This window comes from Prionailurus viverrinus, chromosome D1 (genome assembly GCF_022837055.1).
Source record: "Prionailurus viverrinus isolate Anna chromosome D1, UM_Priviv_1.0, whole genome shotgun sequence".
NCBI lineage: Eukaryota > Metazoa > Chordata > Mammalia > Carnivora > Felidae > Prionailurus > Prionailurus viverrinus.
The window spans coordinates 37,863,838-37,881,970 of record NC_062570.1 but is presented as its reverse complement, the minus strand read 5'-3'; the positions used below and the strand labels follow the sequence as shown (position 1 = coordinate 37,881,970).

At 43.6% G+C, this 18,133-nt stretch overlaps 1 protein-coding gene across 1 annotated transcript in view; it reads right to left on the bottom strand.

The window, feature by feature from the left end:
• Positions 1-18,133, bottom strand: part of MAML2 (mastermind like transcriptional coactivator 2) — a 349,528-nt gene that overhangs the window by 112,707 nt on the left and 218,688 nt on the right. The window lies entirely within an intron of this gene.

The following is an 18,133-nucleotide window of genomic DNA, read 5'->3' as shown; positions in this document are numbered from 1 at the left end:
TACAAATGGAGCACAGTCTGGAATATAATGAAACTCACACTGGTGCAGACCAAACAGATTAAACTGTTTCTGGAGGAGCAGGTCAGTTAGTGGTTCGAGATCCCATCGGCTCCCGCGATTGGTACACAGGTCAGTGGATGAAAAATACTTCACACATTGTCAGGAGTTATTGATAATACCCACAACCCATCACCAAATGGAGTTCTCTGGAGCAGGCCCAAATACTCCACGCACATGCACACACAACCCCACTCCGCTGCGGAGAACTGGGACGAGCACAATTTTGACCAAGATGGGAAACACCAAAGAGTCGAAAGCTAGGACACAGTTTCCAGGTTCTTCTTTTCACAGATTCATCGGTGAAACCCTTCATCACTATTATCCTCCAAGTACGTAATCAGCATAGTTGTTGTATTCAAGCAGGTAGCGTGCCTGCTGTCTACTATTTTTCTTCCTATAATTCTGCGGCTTTGCATTTAAGCCCATGCAGCAACGCTGTGTGGGTGCAAGGAAGCCATGAGATTATCCTTTATCAAACGAGACGCTCCAAGCACAGATTTTCCTGGGGATTCACTTCTTGTGCTCCCAGTCTCGAAAACTTAAAGCCAAAACCAAGGTGCAGAAAACTGGTACTACCCACTGGTTCAGAGCTCAGGCCCTGGAGCTGGCCGAGTGGAGCTCAAATTCCTATTCTATCACTGAGTACTAAGCGACCTTGCCACTTTGCTTATCTGAGCCTCAATTTCTTTATCTGGAAAATGGGGACGATAGCCCTTAATTCATAGGAAGAAATGAGACAATGCATGTACAAGTTTGGCACAGTGTCGTTGTTGTAAGAACTCAATAAATTACAGTTTACAAAAAAATGACTTACTACGTTCTCAAAGAGGAGAGCCTCTCTAAACAGCAACATTAACAACAAAATGCTGAAGTACTTCGTGCACTGACTCAGTGATTAGGTTGTATTACATGGACTTTAGATATCATAGGGAAAGGAATTAAGGACCATACGATCATACCAATAAATCAATAAGAAACGAAACATTCACCATGGATCTTGAGATCCTTGTTGGTTTGCCTCTAAAGTGTATCTATCCAAGTGTGGCTTTCCGAGTGCCATGGACCCACTTAAATTATTTAATGTTTGTTCAGAATAATTATAAAAAAAACCTGAGGCAGGATACTTCCCGGATACAAAATTCTATCACTTTTCTTTCCCTTCCATCTCACTACCACTCCCTCACCCTCCTGAAGATTTCTAGGTAACCTAATTAGAGAACGAGATTAACCTAACTGAGCATCTGTTATATGCCAACTGCTTTAAATATGGTTATTTTTCTTAGTCTTTACAAAAAAAATTAGATCCGTATTAATTTATAGCTATTATTTTATAGACAAGAAAACCAAGGCTCAGAGAGGCTAAGTAACTTGCCCAGTGTCACACAGCTAGTAAGTGGTAGACTTTTAACTCAGAGTCTGTGTAATTCTAAAGCCTGTGGCATTTCAACATATTATGCTGCCATCAGCTTGTTTGGGGCTAGGGTCTGCCCAGCATGAAAAGGCCAAGGGCAGTGAACACAGAGACATCCTGTATCTCTGGTAAAATGATGAGGAATATGGGAATGGCCAGGATGCAGTTATAGGGCCAAATGTGAACAGTATGTTTCTCGTCATTTAGTTCATCAATTCCTATTTCAATAATCCCTTATCTGTGGTTTTGCTCACTCACAAGTGCTATATAGTTAGCGTGGATGCTCCATGCTGCTATAGCCAGTTTTTACCTTTTCCCGTTGCTAATTGGTAATCAGAGAAAGGAACCTGGCCTAAACTGGGCCAATAAGTTCCTTCCATGGGAATACTGGAATTGGAGAAAGTGAGACCAGGCTTTCTTTGGATGGCTGCATGGTCATTATAAAACTTGTGAGTTGTTGCAACATGTCAACCAAAGCCACAGAGGAACTGAGTCTGTAGAAAGAGAGAAGACTTAACACAGGGAGGGGAGACACAAGTTTTGGCAACATTTGAGGGCTGGATTTCAATCCCAGGTCTGTCTGTCTCTTGCCTTGTTTTCCTCGGTACACCGTGGAATCTTTAGAATAAATGCCCCTTTTTGCTCGAGCGAATACAAGTTGGGCTTCTGGTATCTTCAGCCAAGGGGCCTAACCAAGTCCTGTAACCAAGTCCCGCGAGATTTCACTTTGGGCGATGGGCAATTTGCAGCAAGACATAGACGTACTTTGCACCTGGGTGTGAAGGTCCCCACTCCGCCACCTCTACTGTCTCCTGCATGTTTTGCTGACCGCTAAGCTCTCAACTCTAACGTAGGGAACCTGGAAGGACACTGTCAGCCCTCACCACATTCAGCAGACACTCAAGAGGGGCCCCCATCAGTGCTTGGGGGGGGGGAGGGGGTGGTCAGGAAGAACACAGACCAGAGAGGCTCAGCCATGTTACTTCAGGAGGGGCCACAATGTTTATTTCAGCCTAAGTTACATTTTGAAAGTTTTTTCATAACAAGGAAAGAACAAACAAAGGAGTACACTCTTTTTCCAGGTTTGGGTTATTGCCTTTGATCTATTTTCCACTGCTTTGAAAGAACCTGTTCTGCCAGATTCTCCCACTGCTCGGGCCCCTCCCTACGAAGTGGGAAGCAGCAGGGCACTTTCTCTAAGCCATCCGGATTGGAGACGCAGTAACAGAATTAGCGCTGGCTGTGGTAGCGGTGGTGGCGGTAATAATAATAATGATAGTAATAATAATTATAATAGCATAGTCCTTTATTGAGGGCATGTGTGCTTGGCATGATGGGAAGTTCTTTGTATGGATAATCCTCACGACAACTAAGAATCGTCACCACACCTCCATGAAGTTGATATCTTTCCTACGCAGCGCCCTCCCCGTCCCCAGTTTTACAGATGAGAAAATAAAAGTGCGGAGACTGAGACTTCAAGGTTATGCAAATAACACACAGCAAAGCCGGGAATCAAACCAAGTGTCTCCACAGCAAAGCCTGTCCTGTGTAGTAAATGGCATCAGTGGTATCCTTTATAAACAGTGTTATCTCTTAGAACACTTTCCTGCCCAGACCTAGAAAATAACAGGCACTGAGGGAGTAAGAATGGTTTTTTAGGCATATGTGTGGTGTCAGGACCAGCACAGCTGGATGGATGACCTAAAATGGGGAACAGAAGTCCTCCTTAAGTGACTGCATTGTGCCAGTAGATCAAAGACATTCCTTCAGGACTCCATACTTTACCGAGAGACTTTGGGGGACAGTCTGTGTCCTGCTTCATAGAACTTTCTAATCAAATTATGTCACCAAGACCCACCAAATGCACAGCCCCAGTAGATACCAAACTACTGGCACAATACAGTCAATGATTCTCAAAGTTCAACCTTTACTTTGACGTATTTCCTTTGCTGCATTAAAATTTCTCCAACAGATATATGGCTTTGAATTACGGTATAGAGTCTCTAAAAGTTCTGTGACAAAATACAAATATTCTAGAAGGAGTAGAGAAAGAACCCAGTTAGTCATTAATACCTCAGTGAGAAATAGTTTATCAGAAAAATCATTGCTGTTTTACCAGGCCAAGAATGGTCCCAAGAAGTGAGACTCAAACGGAGGAATGAAGAGCTGGGTTTAAACTGAGAAGGAGGGACAGGCCTAGGGGAGTTAGGAGCTCCACACTGGGAACTTTTGAGTGATTGGGCTAGCCGGGGTTGGGGAAAGGACCAGCAACTTCCAGAAAGCAGTTAATAACAGCGAAATGGTAGAGGGAAGAGTCTCCACAAATAGATCTCTTGCTCGGGGCTGACTTACCCATTAGACACTGTCAGGACAGTGCCCAAGGCCCATGGTAGTCTTAGGGGCCCACAAAATTGCTTGCATTTCTTTTAAAAACAGAAGAAAAACTGAAATTTTAGGTTGAAGAAATGTTTTAACACATAGCAATAATATATTTATCTTTACGTCAACAGAGTCATAAAATACTATTTTTAAATTGTGCAAGGGAGGGTTTGCCTGGGTGGCTCAGTCAGTTGAGCATCTGACTCTTGATTTTGGCTCAGGTCATGATCTCACGGTTCGTGAGTTCGGGCCCCTCATCAGGCTCTGTGCTGGCAGCATGGAGCCTGCTTGGGATCCTCTGTTTCCTCTTTCTCTGCCCTCCCCTGCTTGTGCAAACTCTCTGTCTCTCTGTCTCTGTCTCTCTCTCTCTGTCCCTCAAAAATAAACAAATAAACTTAAAAAAAATTTTTTTTAATTGGGTGAGGGAGAAGAAAGGGCCCTCAATAACAAGAACACCTGAGACCCACCAGAGGCTCGTACCTAATACTCGCTGTGTATGGACGGGTATTTTAAGATGGGTACTCTTAAAATACGAGTGGCATAGAGTCTAGTTTAATCTTCCCACAGCTCTCTGAACGTGTATCCTGATCCTCATTTTATAAGTGAAGAGACTGGGGCTCCTGACATTCAGATTACACAGTGAATGACACGGAGGCAGGGTGCCAAGCTAGGGATGTCTGCTTCCAAAGTCCTCGTTCTTCACCACTGACCACCCCCACTTGCTTTCCTCTCAGCCGTCCCCTTGCCACATGCTGACACCGTTGTGGACACAGCGGGCACAGAGAACCAAGACCAAAGGGTAACAGAATGAAGATGTATTGCACACACAGGGCAAGGGTAAGGGCATTTGGGACTCGCGGGGACGGACAGCAGGGAAAAAGTGGTGACATCACTGGCTGGAGGTTGACAGTAAAAAGCTCAGGACATCACCCTCAAGGCTCCAGTAGAAGAAAGGGAGGAGACAAAGGGTCTCTTGGTCATTCTGAAAGATTTAGTAGGCATCCAGAGAGAATTCTGCACCATATCCTATCAAATCGCCCTTGGCCTGAAGGAAATACACAGATGATTAAGCTAGTGGCGGGATGGAAAGGCTTCAAATGAGCGCTACATGTTACTATGTACACTTTTTCCATCACCAAGACAGACTAAGGGGCAGTTTTCGTTTTGTACAATAAATCTGCACCCCAAACTTGTTACGTTGAGTTTGTGAGATTATAATATCACCCTTTCACCGGCCATTCAAGGAAAAGGGCTTCTTTGGGGAATGATTTCAACACAGCAAGTCTGGACTGGTTTGCATACTAAATCACTGCACTCTGCTGAGATCCAGCAGCCTGTTTCCTTTCACTCCTCCTTGTTCTGATTCTTCCCTGTGAACACCTCGATGCTATCTGAGGCCTGTGGTCTCTGCTGGGGGAAGGCTTAGGCCTGCTCAGGGCCAGGTCCTGACAGAGTGACCGGCCTGCCCCAAGAGCTGGAGAAGGAGGTGCGGACATGGTGCCTGTGGCTGACGGAAATCCGGCACATGGCGGAGTTGGGGCCGGGGTCCCTCAGTATACTCTCCTTTTGAACAGCTGTACTCTGCTCTTCCACAGGACTCGAAATGTAAACTTCCTGGAGGGATTTAAAAATGCCATTATTGTGCAATCCCCTGGTTTCTGTTTCTTGCCCTGCTCCCTATCCTCTTCCACAAAATAAATGTGTTCTTTGTCTTCTGGGCTGCCCTAGAAACAGGGAATATGCCACACAAAGGTAACAATTCAGTCCATAGGTCACATTTTTTCCCCCAAGTAGATTTCTTTCTTTCTTAGCAGGGCATGAGCATAAGAACTGAATTTACCGCTTCTGAGATACTCAAGCGAATGAATATCTTGGTCCCATCTTCTGTAAACTTTCCTCAGGCCATTTTACTCACGGCTGATTAGTGATGGGGTGGGGATAGACCAATCCTTCAAATGCTTTATGACTCTTGAGTTGATTCCTAATGTAAGAAAGTTTGGGGTCCTGGAACAGTAAATTCCAGCTCAACACAGTACGAGGAGGTGAGTCGACTCCTCCTTGACTCTCTTGCCGCAAACTAACTAGATGGGATTTTGAGGCTTTTGCAAAAGCTCCCACTTCTTATTTGGCCCTTGTAGATTTCTCAGCTACCTTGGATTGTGAGGTATTGTCTTCTGTCTGCATAGTACTTAGGTTTGCCTGACTAGATTTTAAGCTCTTCGAGGGTGGGCATTGTACCTTATGCTTGACTGGGTTCCTCTCAGTACCTACCACAATCACAGGTGTTCACACAGTAGTTGGTGGGTTGATCTCAGAACTTGGAAAACTGGATCCTTCTAACTATTGAGCAGTAAAACAGTGGTAAGAAGAAGGCTGTGGCTGTGGGAACATTTTTATTTCCAATTCCCAAGCAATTTAATGGTTCCGCTGGAGTTTTGCTTGAGTGATCATGTTCTTCTGAACCCTGAAGTCAGAAGAATGTGAAGCCCCAAGAACTGTAACCACATTGTCACCCATGTATAAACAAAAAGGGCAGAGGCGCATGAGGCTTTGTGACAGACTCTTGCTCTTGTGGGGCCTGTTGAAGGGACTCCAAAGCTGGGGAGTAATTCTTAGCCCCAGCTCTACTCCACGCCCTATAGGAGTGAAAGCACTAGGGCTAGAAAAAAGTGAGGGCATATATCTTGTATGTTTTTCAGTAACTTATGCTTCTACTCTTTCAAGAAAAAGTAGGAACGTCTTTTTTTTTTTTTTTTTTTTTTTTTGTAAAAGGTGTCAGGGAAGGCCTGTGAGATCTGTTTGGGAAATTTGTTCCAGAACTTTGTTCCATAATGCTTGAACTCTGAGAAATGTGACAATCCGAGTGAAGAAAAGACCTACTCTTCATGAAATCCAAGACAAAATGTTATATGGAAGCAAGAACACTGCCAATTTAGGATCTTCCAGAGAAAATAAGTGAACACTGTCCTTCTAAAGATACTAAACACCAAATGTCCCATATTCAAAATTTCTTCAATGCCTCCCTGCCCCCTCCTATGCTTCATGGCTGGCTGTGGAAGAGTCAGTAGAAGAGCTGGAATTGGCTATAGAAACACTCCTTGTTACAGTGCGGAGGAAGTGTATTTCATCACAGCGTTTTCTCAGTTTGGACAATTCCACCAATTCCACTTGGAGAATGTTGCCAGTTTATCGTTAACCTACAAAGTATTCACTGAGAAAAAAGGAAAGACAGGAAGACATCCTATTTTCTGGAGGCCAATGGGAGGACGTGGGATTTCCAAAGAGCATGGAATTCAACCTGGGATGTACGCACTGCTCTCCTGCAATTTATCGTAGAAGCTTGGACCAGTCACTTACCTACCTGCATGATGGGACGCAACCATATACGTAGAGCACCTTCCATGCTCCCAGCTCAGAGCAGTGGTCTGTTACTGGGAGGCGAGGTGGAACATGAACCCAAGCCTGGGTGATGTTTCCTGTTGTTATCCTGACTGTTATGTGCCAGGCATGTGCCAGACAAAGGCAAACTGAAGACAACAACAGGGGCTTTTCCTCATCTGTAAAGGGAATTTGTCTACTCATTCATTCAAAGGTATTTATTTGGCACCAAGTATATAATTCTGTGAGACTGTCCATGTCATAGGGCTGCCGTGAGGACCAAGTGGTTACAGCACATAAACAGCATGGGAAAATTGGTCTTAGAACATAATGCTCAATAAATGTTAGGACAAAAAAAAAAACCACCAAAAAACCAAAAAAAAAAAACCCCAAGAAACAAAAAGAGATTGACCAGTCTGTCTGGAAACAAAGCAAAAAGTAACAATGCAACGCGATGGTTTTTCTGCGGTTGTGCATGGGATGACGGTCGCAGAGGGAAGGAGACTTTGCTTGGACAAGATAGAAAAGGAATCGCTCTCCTTTCCCTTCCAATGAAGTGCCCCCTGATATGTGAATAAATATGATGCTTTGTGATATTCTGATATTTTGCTAGTGACAGTGTCAACAAAAGCTGTTGTTTAACAACAGGGGGACGTTTAAATCAAAAAGTTCAAAGTAGAATTATTTTCCCACATTGGCTACTATTTTAATGTCATTCCAGATCTACTCAGTGATAACCAGCGTGATTATCCTGCTGACTACATCCTTAGTCATCCTGACGAGTTGCTGCAATTGTTGTAAGGCGGGGACCTGCAGGGGCCATCTTTCAGAGATTGACTCTCCGTGTTTAGCAGAAAAATGAACAGAATATTCTACCAAAGCTTGAAAAACCCAACTGCTTTGTGCATGAAATACTTTACTCATGACTCATTTTTTTGCCCAAAACATATCGAAGTGACTCCAAAGTAAATGCTATGTATAAAATGTTGGCAATTCTCGTGAAATCTCTAAATGTCTTCCTCAGCAGAATGTACAATGAATTGAGCATCATTAATCAAGTGGCTTCTCTCTCTCTCTCCTTTAGCCGGAGGGCCCTGTCTGGAAGCTTTCGTTCTAAGGGGCTTAGCTCAAGGTCCACCTCCTTGGCGAGGCTTTGCCCTTCTGCCTTACGTTCTTTCTTCCCGCTTTAATGATTTTAGCACTCTCTGATTTGTTTTTGGTAATTGATTCGGGTCTGTGAGTTTTTTTCACTTCAATATCACGCCAAATCAGTGGAAGACAGAATACTTCTACATCTCATCTCCTCCCACTAGCCCCATCCAGCACTAGCCTAGGGGAGCCCCCCTGAACTAGCTGGTGATCTGACTTACGGGGCGCTCAGTGGTCTGGGAACACCAGATGAGTCAGTTTATGGGACATCTGAGATCCTCTGCCATTGCTGTGAACCACACCCCGTTTATAAACCCTAGGGCTGATTCTTAGCGACTCTTTGTCCAACTGTAGAGCTGACAGCTCCTAGAGAGGTAGGGACAGCCTGAGTGTTTTAAGAGGCTGCTATTCTTTTCTTATGCTGGCAGGAATTGGACGCATTCCAAAACCTTGGTCAATTTGAATATCAGGAAAACCCAGATGGCAGAGAGAGTGCCCTAATACCATTCCAGGGTTGTCTACTAATTATCTGGGGGCTTGAACATGACTACTAGAGAGCTCTCACCTTTTTGTAAAATAACACAAAACACAGCCACCCCTAATTCCCTGGAGGCATGTCTCCTTCATCTTCAGTGGCTTCTCTGACTCGAACAGGTATTAAAGGTCCCTGTCCTTCCAGCTTCTTTCTCTCAGATCACAGTCTTCATTCTTCCAGCCCCCACTGCTTCGAACACAGCAGGCTACCAAGTATCCTTTGACCACATTCTGAGAATTTGACCCTGCGTTTTGCCTCTCCCCACCCCAATCTGTTGTCCTTGTAGCAACAAAAGGGATCTCCTTCTCACGCCCAAGCTTCAGCTACTATATCACTTATTTTTTAATTATTTTTTTACATTTCTAAAACAGGAAAGGTGATTTCAGCTTCAAGCCTTTGCATATACTGTTCCCTTTCACTGGAATACTCTGCCTCCTCTGACCCATTCCCCTCTTATCAGAGCTGGTTCCTCCTTTTCCTTTACTTCTTACTTGAATGTGACCCTGGCTGCCATTTTCCCTGGACACCTGGCTAAACTACGTTCTCACTGTTGTTTCCTATGCCAACCTTTTGATTGTTTCTTTATGGTCCTTATAACTTCTAAATATTTTCATTAATTTGCTTCCAATTTTTTTTAAATTTTTTTTTTCAACGTTTATTTATTTTTGGGACAGAGAGAGACAGAGCATGAACGGGGGAGGGGCAGAGAGAGAGGGAGACACAGAATCGGAAACAGGCTCCAGGCTCTGAGCCATCAGCCCAGAGCCCGACGCGGGGCTCGAACTCACGGACCGCGAGATCGTGACCTGGCTGAAGTCGGACACTTAACCGACTGCACCACCCAGGCGCCCCTGCTTCCAATTTTTAAGTCCGTCTCCCATGTTATAAAATAAGCCCTAGAGAGGGAGGCTGGAGCCCTGTCTTGACCACTATAACTCACCTTAGTGTAGCCCAAACAAATAGGAGATCAACAATATTGTTTAAACAATAACAAAAAACATCTAGAAGGAAACACTTCAAGATGTTCTGATGGTGCAGTGATGGTTTTTCCCCCCATTTTATTCATATGTCTGTTTTCTCTCTTTTTTTTTTTTTTTTTTTTTGACACAGAACATAGACGATCTATGTAGTTAAGACTAAAGTGAATGTGTGATCCAGCATGTCTGTCCTTGGTCACAACTCTCCTCTGAGAATCTGACCCCACATCTCTGGGTTGAGGGCTTCTGATCATGGGACATCCCGTTTCCCCCAGCCTCAGCAGACTGCATCAAAGTGGACATTTGACTCAAGCTGAACAAATTAAATGCTTTTCTCGTAATTGGGAAAGAAGACCTTCTCAGCAGTCTCTGTGCCCTTGCAATGAAAGGTATGCAGGGCTGCCCCTACTGGAGTCATTCTCAGTTGTGGACAGTGAGAGACACGGAGAGCAAGCCCAACAGGAGAAAGTGCATTGCTAGACAGAAGGCAGGAGGGAGGGAGACAGAGACAGAGACAGAAGGGAGATTCCTGAAGGTTTCCAATTCCTGGTTCTAGGACTCTGGGACACTCACTTATATTTCCTGTGATTGAGACACCTGTACCTTCCAATAAATCTCCCAGTTTTTCTTTTCTTTTCTTTTCTTTTCTTTTCTTTTCTTCTTTTCTTTTCTTTTCTTTCTTTTTTACCTTTTCTTTTCTTCCTTTTCCTTTTCTTTTTTCTTTCTTTCTTTCTTTTCTTTCTTTCCTTCTTTCTTTTTCTTTCTTTCCCTTTCTTTCCTCCGTGTACTTTACAACCACGTCTGTTACTTGCAACAAACAATTCTCAACTGCAACAAAGATGTACGGAAGCCAGTAATTACATTCACCCTAAAGTTTTCACAAGGTGAATGCATACTTTTCTTGACTGATTAAAATTGAAAAGCTGAGGAGAGGTGAAAGGCACACATTTCTTTTGGTTTCTCTTTCCACTTTCCACGTGTGGTCATTCACCCAGCTCTTCCATGACCCTTTGTGAAAGCAGAGCATTATATGAGTGAGGCCGCAGTTCCGTGACAGCAGTGTGCTAACAGGGTTCCATTGTCTCCACATACCTCTACACCGCATACCGGTGAGGGGGGGGGGGTCCAGAGATGACATCACCACCAATTCTCCCCTCAGTGCACGAAAACATTCTGAAAGGAAGACTTCCATCCGAGTCATGTTCGGACAACCCGGGGCCACAACGTGCTAACCGGCTGGGGTGCAATCACCTGGAGACAGAGCCAGGATGAGCAGACCTTTTAAGAGGTCCCCGCAATTTCAGGCCCATTTTTAACTCCATTACAAAGGAATGTTAAGCAGCATTTAGAGGGAGTTTGGCAAAGTACCTGAAAGCACCAAACAGCTCCTTTGATGTTCTTGGCATTGATGCCATCATTCTCTTGAAACTTCTGAAGAAGTATTTTTCTTATAGCAACTGTGTCTAGGTTCAATTTAGAGTGTTGACGTGTGTCTTCTCTGGTCTAATGTCAGCCTGAGCAACCATGAACCACATAGACAGATACTCTTTTAGAGAGGACCTCAGCTTTCACTTCAGCCTGTGTTTATTTTCACATCAAAGACACATCTAAGGGGAAATTGCCTAACTAGCTCTATGAAACATGAAGAGGTTTACAGAGATATTTGGTTATAATTGAAAAAACCCAAACCCAAACCTACACTCCCGGCAATTTAAGGCTTTCATGCCCGGAAATGAGAATTTATAATGGCAGATAGAAAAACGTTCCTTTGCTTTCCATGAATGTCTGAATGCAGACTTTTTCAAGCGGGAACTCAAATCCCACTATTTGCCATACATTTATGGGAAATGATTCTTGATGATTTAAATGGCATTCACTGAGGGACAATAAAGCCTTTATATTGTTTGCAGTTTAACTACCCTTTGAAGCAATGTCCTATAGCTATCCAATGCCCTCACTTTGATCTAACTTGCTCAGCCCAGTAATTATATGACTGAGATGAATTCTCCACCTGACAGGTTCCAATGCTTCATGTGTGGCCATATTCTTTGAAGAGGGGGAAGGAAACCTACCTAGACTGGAAAATAAAACTTGAAGCTAGTCAAAATTGTGAATCAAGGGTAATTCTCTGTGTCAAAGCAGTGGGCTGGAGGAAAGGCCTTCTTCCATATGATGAGAACCACTGTTTCCCAGTCCATGCTTACGTTCTTCTTGCAATCTTTAACTGAGAACATGCTACAGTTCCTTTCTGTGAATTTTTTTCATGATAAATCAACGTTCAGCATTGTAAAAAAAAAAAAAAATACGAGCAGAATTACTAACCTGGGCCTTGGGTATCTGCTGACTGCTACCTGATGAGAAAGGACCGCCCATGCCATTATGAATGGCCACGGGATAATCAGACAAGTAAAAGAGCTCATTTTGCACCATTCCGCAAAGAAGACTGTTTACTGAGTTAAGTGTGCTGAAAATGTAAAAAGCGCAACCCTAACTCAGGCAGCTCATAATCCTCAAAAATATTACTGCTCTTTATTCCATTTGCCTTTTCGACACAATATAGGACAGATTCCAACCAAGCAAGCTCACCAACTGCAACTGTGGAAATTGCTTTTAATCTGGGGCGCCGAGAGTGACACCACTGGGACTTTCGCCCTCACCCCAAACATCCATTTCTTCCCTGTACCTGGCTCACAATATCTTGTATTCACTCATTAGATTTCTAGACGATAAAATACTTCCTTATCCATGACCAGATCTCTGCATTTGTCATGTCTTCATGCATGCCATTCCAATCTCAAAATGGGTTTTTCTCTTCGACTGGTGGCTTTTCTTCACTATTCTCAAATCCCAACTCAAAACCCACTCCTTCTCAGAGCCTCACTGTGATCGCTGCTCTATTGTTTTGTGCTCCTCCATGGTTTACTTTCTTTGTGTATTTAATGCTTCTGGCTTGTAACTGTTATGATACGTTTTCAGTCCCCCTCAGGCAAGATTGTGAACAATGTTACATGTCTTCTAATGCTATTTGAGGCAATATATTATTGTGAGTGTGAGCTCTGGCATCAGATGTAAGTCCTGGTTCGGTCCTCCACGAGACAGGAGGCTCTGGATGATTTACCTAATCCTACCAGCCTCAGTTTTCCTTCTCTGTATAATGGAGGTGATAGTTCCAATTCCTTAGTTGTAATGAGTCTCAAATAAGACAATGTCTATAAAGTAGGTACTCAAAATGCAGCAAATAATGGATTAATAAATACTAGGTATTTTTATTTAGTTTTCAGGGTCCCCTCACAAGCCCCAGATGAGAGTTGAGCATATAGCAGGAAAGAAAAGGTTCAAACAGCCTTCATTGAGTGCTCAATAGAAGGCATCTTACATACATTATCCCATTGAATCCCAGCTTCCCTACTTATTAGCAGTGTAACCATGGGCAAGCTACCTAACTTCTGTGCTTTGACTTTCTCTTCTGTGAAATTGATATTACAACTGCACTTACATCATAAGCTGCACCGATTACATGAATACATGTAGAATGCTTAAAATAGTCCCAACACATAGAAAATGCCCATAACACCAGCTTTTATTATTATTTTCAATATTAAATTCTTACAACAAACTTGAGAGTAGATACAAACAGCCTCGCTTATAGGTGAGAGAAATGACGCCACAAAAGGTTGTCCAGCTACTCATTGAACCAGATTTGCCCGACTGTGAAAATCCATGCCCTTTATGCAATGTATTTGCTGGAGGAAACTTCCATTTCATGCTAGGGAATTATTCCGGGGAAGCTCTATAGTGACAACTAGGTCCTCAGGGAACTGTCCATCATGGGCAAGGCTGACAGTGAAGCAGTCCTGGCAGGAGCGGGTAAGAGGTGGGGCTCAGTAAGATGTGGGACAGGGCTTCTCTGGCTCAGTCACCATGCAGAGGAATGTGGTCCTAATTTTGAAGACCATGGGTAGACATCAAAGCATTTTAAGCAAGGAAGTGACATGATCTGTAATGTATTCTAGGATTTTTTTTCTTCTATTTTTACTCTAACAACCGAATAGCTGTGGGTGGATTGGAGATAGGACAGCATAAGCCAGAAGGCCAGTGAGGATGTCTCAGCCTCAGTAAGAGACAATGCGAACTGGGTGTGAGCGAAGGTGGTGGCAATAGAAATGGAGATCATGGGAAAGAACTTAGGAACCAGAAACCAAATGAACTTTGTGATTAATTCCATGTGAGAAAGCAGTGAGGGCCAAACAGACTTCTAGATTCATGACTGAGTGGGTGATGGAATCATTTGCTGAGAGAAAAGAATGTAGGGGGAGGAGCATGGTTCCTGACAGGATGGTGGGGAAGCAAATGATGGGTCTGAATTTGAATATGTTGAATTTGAGATGTCGTGGGGCACGTAAGTGGAGATGTCTCATTGCCAGCCAGAGAGTCAGAGCTGCAGACCAGGAAGGAGCTCTGACTGTCTACACGGGGCGGGGAGAAATGCACATAAACATTGGTGGAATGAATGTGGTTGTGAGTGTCCAAACAGTGAGGAGTGAGAAGGGAAGGGATGGGAATGGAATCCTGGGGATATCAAAATTCAAGGGGAGAGGAATAAAGTCAGGAGATGAGCAGCTGAAAGAGCTGAAGGAGAAAACTTCGGCGGGGGACGGGGGGTGTGGGGGCAACCCCATCAAATGAGCAAATGCTACCTGGCACAAAGGCAGTGATCTCTCACATCTGGCATTTGATGGTGGTTGGGGGAAGACACCAAATTATAGCGTGTGCTGAGGATGGAGTGGGGAAGTGGCGGAAGGGAAATTAGGTGGGTAGATTATTTTTCCTGAATGCCAAGGTGAGAGGGAGGATAGCAGCCATGGGAGTCTTAGGGTAGAAGGCTGCTTTATCACTTTTTGTATCCTTTACAGCAGCAAGTACAATACTTTGTATTTTGTAGGTACCCGGTTAAACATATTTGAGTGGGTGGTTCTGCCTTATTCTTTGATTTTATCTCACTCATTTCTTCCATGTTTTCTTCTCTTCTCTATCCCAGTAAGGATGCAGTGAGGCTGCCATTCCTTATTCAAATACTAACTAGATGGGAGGCACGGAGTTTGCCTGCTTCTTCTGAAGTGGTTGAATCAATAATGTGTGACAGGAACTTCGGTACACGCGAAGCCAGCCGAGACCCAGGGGGAGGAAGGCCACAAGAAGCACAGGTGACATTGAGAAAGCAGCGGTGTTGCATGGGTTTCACGTCCAAATGCATACGGGTAAATGGGAAAATCTTGTTTGGGGAATGGAAAAGCCACCCCAAGAAATACATAAAAAAGAGACGGATGGCTTTGGGCAGCTTCAAGGAGAATCCCAGTAGTGCAGATTTTCAGGAAATCTACGGATAGTAAAAGCCTATTTAAAATGTTATCCTGCTTGATCTTGATAGCCAAAGATACTTCAAAGCACTAGGATTGGGTCTAATCACTTGTTAAATTAAGGTCACATATGGGACTGCTTTTGGCCAGACAGTTTCATGCTACTGAATAAGAAGGATCTAATGAAGTTTGATCTTGGGACGTCTATCATTATGTATTATCAAGCCTATCATTTTCTCCATCAAAGAAAATACAGTCAGAAAATAGGAAGAGGAGCAGGGAGAGAACAATCCAACAACCTTCGATCCATCTACGCATCAATCGAGGCCATTCTCCATTCTCTGTGTTCACCTCACAAGCACACACCATTTAATTTTTGCTTTTGCTTCTCATCATATTTTTAAACGTTCAATATCATTTAGTAACACTCTTTCTTCCTCCAGGAAACGTTGTGTCACAGGTGCCTTTTCCTTTCTCTATTACTTTTGGCAGTAGAAAGAGAATTTTTTCCTCCCTCCCATTGACCTTTACCTATCCCTAGCAAATTCATTGCTTTATGACAAGAGGTAACACGGTCATACGCAGATGCAATTTATCTTTGCGCACAGTTGGTCTGTGTGCATGTGTCTGTGCGGGCGTGCTTCTCTTCTATTGTTTGACTCCTTTTAACTCCACTCAGATCTCTCTAATCACAGTTTGGAATTCACCTGAATTTCCCTGCTGCGAGAGCTGAAAAAGCTGACATCAAGTTGCAAAGACCGCAGCTCTGAAAAGGAAATAGCACATCTTTATTGGTGGGATACATTAAAAGATACGAATGTGAGGTTTTTAAGTAAGATGCTGCATACATATAACCTCTACATGCTTGACAGTGACATTGTCCCACATGTTGGCCATCTCCTCCATAATTAAAGAAATGCTTTGGAAGAGAATAGAACTGTTTGATTTTCACACTGAAACATTATTCTGGGAATTCAGAGCCCACAGCTTGCTAAGCCCAATCCAAAGCATGGAAATCGTTCATACAAATCTTTTCATGAGGCTGAGAGAGGGCTTGGCAATTCTAGTTTCATTCTTCTCTGAGGGAGAAAATTTAATTTCTTGTAATTTCTTATATATCCATTCGCAAGGTTAGTTTTTTTTTTTCTTAAAAAAGTTGCTATGGCAACAACCACCTATCACGGTGTTCCTCCTTGAGTACTTACAAATGCTGCTTGTTAACAAGTAGATCCCTAAGCCACATGAAGTCCAGGGAGAAACATCAGCTTATCAGTTGGAAAAGATTAACTAAATGGTTTAAGAGACAAATGTTTGAAATGGAAACAAAAGCTTGGATGCTTCCATCAGATGGGGCACTGCAGACACATCATGGCCGTCTCTCTACGAAAACACCAAGCAGACAATTCTACAGTGACCAGGTTTGGTGGGGCCTTGAGGAAGGTGGTGAGGAAGAAATGGGACTCAGGACATTCCCCAAAGAGAGCATGAAGCTCTGGTTTCTTATTGGAGCTCAGTGGCCGTGTGGTGTGGTACCCAGCATGACCCAGGGCAATGTCCATCTGAGGAGGGTGGTCTTGGGCCCGCTGCACTGTGCTCTTGGAGTCACAGTGGGTTTTGCCCAAGCACCTGGGAGTGTCTCCTCCCTTTTCCTGAGGGCACTTGGACCACAAGGCTGAGCCACTGGGAATGCAATCCGACCTACCTCAAAGGTCACCAGTAGCGTTTGTGCTGACATTATTACTGTCTATGAAGTGTTCCCGGGGCATAGAAGCCATTTGCAGAACCAAAAGAAGACTGTTCTTACACACTTCTCTCCCCTCTGTGATTCTCCTTCCCAGGCAGGAGGGGAGGCGTCTGGTCTTCCTCTCCTGCCCAATCTCCACTCTCCACGATCAAGTGTTTGATACCTACGCATTGGCCAACCCTTCCTTCCATAATTGTATTGGCTTCAAGGAATAACTGGTAATACATTCCCAAGGCTTGATTTACTCATTGCTTTCCGTGGGATAAGGCATGTATCTGGCCTAATGGAAAGTGTCTTCTGAAAAAGCCAGAAAAGGGGAACCCAAGAGCGAAAGCGTAAAAGCCACTGGGTCAATTGCTGAGAAGAAATGCTCAGCATTTCCCTCTGATTTCCCTCTGTGGGTCTGTCAGCAAAGGATCTGCCCTCTACACTGGGGGCCCACTCTACGTTTGAGTCATGGAAAATCATAGAGCAATAGGCAGGAATGCAGAAATATGCTTGGCTTCATCTTTTATGAACAGTCTGAATTCAGTTTGCATTTTGCAGTGCAAAAACAAGCATAGTTTTTCTGGAAGATAAATGAGAGGGAGGAAGAAGAAGAGGAAAACCGAACACAATAGAAAAGTCTTTAAAAGGGAAAAAAAAATAAAACCTTGTAGTTGTTTTCCTTCTCAGGGACAAGCAAGGGATACTTACATTTAATCATGCTGTCCCAAGGAAAACATATTGTGCCAAAATTTACATGAGGAGGATTTCACTGTTCTGCATTGTTTTATTTCGGACCACCGGTTCCTTGGAGTTTGCATTTTCAATTTTTTTCTTCAAGTATCTATGCCCCTAGGCGGACAAATTAACTCATTTTATATTGAGACTCTCATTACATCAAGTAAAAATCCTAAGCCTGATAAAATGATTTACCCTCTCAATTTAACTTTTATTTTAGTCTCCCACCAGCTTCCCTGACGTGGGTTTGTTGCCAAGCTATAATACTATTTTAGACTGAGTCATCCAGGCACACTGAACAGCTTTTACTCTGCCTCTAATGTTTCCCCAGCCCCATTGTTGGAATAAAGAGAATGTGTTCGATGGCTTTGCACTTGAAACGGTTGCAAATGGCAGAAAAAAGAAAAAGTGGAGGCTTAA